Source organism: Cebus imitator, unplaced genomic scaffold, assembly GCF_001604975.1.
Source record: "Cebus imitator isolate Cc_AM_T3 unplaced genomic scaffold, Cebus_imitator-1.0 Scaffold449, whole genome shotgun sequence".
Lineage (NCBI taxonomy): Eukaryota > Metazoa > Chordata > Mammalia > Primates > Cebidae > Cebus > Cebus imitator.
This window is the reverse complement of record NW_016107764.1, coordinates 1,759,541-1,764,148: the sequence shown is the minus strand read 5'-3', so window position 1 is coordinate 1,764,148 and position 4,608 is coordinate 1,759,541.

Below are 4,608 nucleotides of genomic sequence, written 5' to 3'. Positions count from 1 at the left end.
AGCTGGCAGTGAGGTTGCCATTTCTCTTGGGCAGACCTTTTGCAAGGCTGAAAGAGTTCCGGGGCAGACTGGCCCCCTGAGATGGCCTGAGCCACTGGTCACTGCCTCAGCCCAGGCGCCCACTCTCTGTGGGTTTCTCTCAGGTTTCCGTGGTGCCCGCAGCAGCCGTTCTCACCACTGGGTCCGCAGTTTGCTTATCGCTTTGAGGGAGGGAAAGGACATCGCTACGGCTTAATGCTTTGTTTCTTTTGAGATGGAGTCTCATTCTTGTCGCCCACGCTGGAGTGCAGTGGCGTGATCTCGGCTCACTGCAACCTCCACCTTCAGCGATTCTCCTGCCTCAGCCTCCTGAGTAGCTGGGATTACAAGCACCTGCCACCACGCCCATTTAATTTTTGTATTTTTAGTAGAGATGGGGTTTCACTGTGTTGGCCAGGCTGGTCTCAAACTCCTGACATCACGTGATCCACCCATCTTGGCCTCTCAAAGTGCTGGGATTACAGGTGTGAGCCACTGGGCCCGGCCAGCTTAATGCTTTTTGACATGAGTGACTCCATTCTGAGACATCAGGCTCACAACTGTTTGGGTAGATCTCTCCCTGGCGCTCTCTCATCTCTCCATCTGTCTCTGTCTGCTTCTCCCCGCGTGCTTTGTCCACTGTCTGTGCTCCCCCCTGCCCCCTGCCTCTGCCTCCTCTCCTCACATCCTGTACAGCCTGAGGCTCTGGTCTGTGCCGGGGGTGGCCTGTGAAGGGAGAAGGACAGAGGGTGCTGGGACCTACGGATGCTGCTCCTCCCCAGGGACCATCCCCTTCTCTCACGCATTCCTTCGGCCTAGCAGGGACTCCTTCTTCAGTTTCCACAAACCACCCCCAGCTTTCAGAGTCTGGAAGCCTTGGGGGGTGGTGCCTCAGACGTTCTAAATCAGCCTGTGCAGGCCTCAGGCTCCGAGGCATCCCAGGCAGCCTTGGGGCCCAGAGAGGCAGGCACCTGCTGAGGCAGCACAGCAAGGGGCGGGGAGCACACAGCCAGGCCCCTAGTCAGACCCTGTGCTCCCAGATGGCTTTTTCCCAGGCCAGAGGAAGCACCCCAGGGCAACCATCCCAACTGCCCCCTTCCCCAAATATGGTGCTTTCAACACCTGTTCTCAATCCCAGAAATTATAAACTGAGACATGGCAGAGCTGCTGTTAGAACCCAGGTCCCCTGGCCCAGGCCCCGGTCTCTGTCCAGTTCCAGCAGACACGAGAGAGCAGCATCCCAGCCCACAGGCTCGCGCCTCAGCCACGGCGAGTGAGGGGCAGTCAGGTGGGGACTGGAGCCCTGCCAGCGGCCTAGGTCCAGGGGCCCCTCACTCCCCGCACAGCCCACCGCCTCCCGAGCCTTCGCCCCGTGGTCTTGCTGTTGAGGAGGTGTGTTGTATGCACAGCTGCAGCAGCAGCACAGAAGGGGATGGCAGTCGGTCACACAGGCTCGGGTGTGCGTGCAGAACCAGAGGACGCCTGGACGTGAATACCAAGGGGATAGTGTCCTGAGACAGAGAGCCAAGATGAAGGCCAAGGACAAGATCAGATCCAGGGTGAGAACAGCCACATCACCTCTAGAGGAGGAGGATCGAATCCAACCCCATCAGCCAAGACTGAAGGAGCAAAGACCTGCAGGCAGAGAGAACACTGAACAGAGGGGCTCCGAGAGCAGAGGTGCCCAGGGGAGGCCTCAGACAAGGCTGGCAGCAGCAATGCCCAGCAGAGATGGAGGCCAGACCAAAGCCAAGGCTAAGCCAGGAAAGGTGAGCGCACAGGCTCGCTGGGTTCTGGGCCTCCATGACAGACCCCTGGGGTGATTTGGGCCACACCTGGGGTCAAGCCTCTTGGTCCAAGGGTCTAAGTTTCTCACTAAGTCACATCACCCCGGTGCGTGTTACCCCCATCTAACTTGGGATGGGGCCAGAAACCTTGGAGCTGACTTTTGTGTGTGTACCTTTTGTAATTTTTTTTTTTTTTTTTTTGAGATGGAGTTTCGCTCTTGTTACCCAGGCTGGAGTGCAATGGTGCGATCTCCACTCACTGCAACCTCTGCCTCCTGGGTTCAAGCAATTCTCCTGCCTCAGCCTCCCGAGTAGCTGGGACTACAGGCACGTGCCACCATGCCCAGCTAATTTTTGTATTTTTAGTAGAGACGGGGTTTCACCATGTTGACCAGGATGGTCTTGATCTCTTGACCTCATGATCCACTCGCCTCGGCCTCCCAAAGTGCTGGGATTATAGGCATGGGCCACCGCGCCAGGCCTGTAATTTATTTTTATTGTAGTAAAATATACAGAACATAAAAGTTGCCATTTTGCCCACTTTTAGGCATGAAGTTCAGGGAGGTTAAGAGCGTGTGTGTCTGATTTCACTCACACGATGTCGCCAGGGTTCCCATGGTACAGCGGTGCCAGGGTTTCCTTCCTCTTGGAGGCTGAATTGTATACCCGTATGTTCCACGTTTTGCTCACTCACTCCTGGACTGAGGACTTAACGTTGTACTGACATTAGTGCTGCCCAGAGCAATCCAAGGTTCTGTATCATCCCCGTCAGAATCGCAGCGAATGCTTCGGCCGCTTCCACCTTTTGGCTGTTGCGATTAATATCGCTGTGGACATGGGGGTACGAGCATCTGTTTGAGCCCCTGCTTTCAGTTTTTGGGGTAGGCGCTCAGAAGTGCAATCTTTGCATCCTACGGTAATCCTATGTTTAAGTCTGTGGGGAGCTGCCATCTGGTTTCTACGGCAGAGCCCACCCTATGCCCAGGCCGCATGGTGAAGCCCATTGCTCTAGGCTACAAACCCAGACGTCAAGTTACTGTACCGAACACCGTAGGTAACTATGACAATGGCACGTGTTTACAAAGCTAAACAAACCCAGACGTCAAGTTACTGTGCCGAACACCGTAGGTAACTATGACAATGGCATGTGTTTACAAAGCTAAACATAACTAAACACAGAAACAGTACAAATACAGGAGAAAAGATAAAACATGCTACACCCATAGAAGGCACTTAGCATGCGTGGGGCTGGCAGGAGGGGCGGTCGCTCTGGGTGAGCCAGTGAGTGACAGGCGACCATGGGCCTTCTGTAGGCTTTCCAACGCTGTACATGCAGGGTTCACTGAATTCATTTACTGGACATGATCGTACGTGCTGGGCTGTGTTGTATAAAACTGGCAGTGCGGCAGGTCTGTTCACAGCAGCGTCGTCATACACACGAGTAACGGGTTGTGCTGTGACGTGACAGCGGCTGTGGGGGGTCCAGTTTCTCTGCATCCTTGCCAACGCTTGCTCTGGTCTGTGTTTTTGACAACAGCCATCCTAATTTGCATTTTTAGCACAAGGAGTTGTGCTGTGACGTTACAACAGCGACCAGGTCAGTAGACAGTAGGAATTTTTCAGCTTCATTATCATTTTATGGTTTTTATGTTATATACAGAGGTCTATGTATCTACCTATGTATAGGTGGATTTTAAAGAAATGGCTCATGCAAATGTGGGGGCTGGCAGGTTTGAAGCGTGTGAGGTGTGCGGGAAGCTGCAGACCCAGAGAAGGGTTGATGTCTCAGTCAAGGCAGCCTGGAGCCAGGATTCCTTCTTCCTCTGGGAACTCAGCCTTTTTCTCTTAAGGCTTCTACTGATTGGCTGAGCACCCACCCACAAAGCAGAAGTCTATAATTTACTTTACCAGAAGTCTAAAATATATGTTTCCAGTAATATCTAGACTAGTATTTGACCAAATACCTGGGGAATGTGGACCAGCCTAGCTGACCCATCAAATGAATACTTGAGCTTCCTCACACTGGTGTGACCCACTGTGCACTTTTGGTCACGTGGTGGAACTCAGCCTCCTCCTCTGAGAGGCTGGGGCAGGAGCTGAATGTTCCAACCCTCTAATCCCATGATTGATGTGTCTGGTGTGGTCATTCCTTCCTTTGAAAGAAAGAACTTCAGCTGGGGAAAAAGACCAGAGACATTCTTTTTTTTTTTTCCCATTTATTTATTTTATTGCATTTTAGGTTTTGGGGTCCATGTGAAGACCATGCAAGATTGTTGCATAGGTACACACGTGGCAGTGTGATTTGCTGCCTTCCTCCCCATCACCTACATCTGGCATCTCTTTATTGTATCACAGTGCCTCTGTATTTCAAGTGCGCCTCTTATAGACGGCCCACATTTGGGTCTCGCTGTTTGCCCTTGGTCTGACGATCTCCGCTTTGAAAACCTGAACTGTTCAGTCTGTTTGCAGTCAGTGCGTTCACTGGTGTGGCCGTGGGGGCATCTGCCCTCCTGGTGTTGTTTCCATCTGTCCTTTCTGGTTTTGTCCCTCCATGCTCCTTTTGTTTTTCCTTTGGTATTAAGCAAATAATTAGTTATTTCATTTCATTTCCTCCATTGACTTGTCATTATAGTCTGCATTGGCTGCTCCAGGGATAAAAATTCAGGCTATTGACTTAACAAACTGTGTAGAGTAAATTTTATATTGTTTTGCACTCCTCACTTCTATTAGGCAGGGTGCCCTAGCGGGACAGAACTAATAGTGTGTGTGTGTGTGTGTGTGTGTGTGTGTGTGTGTGTGACCC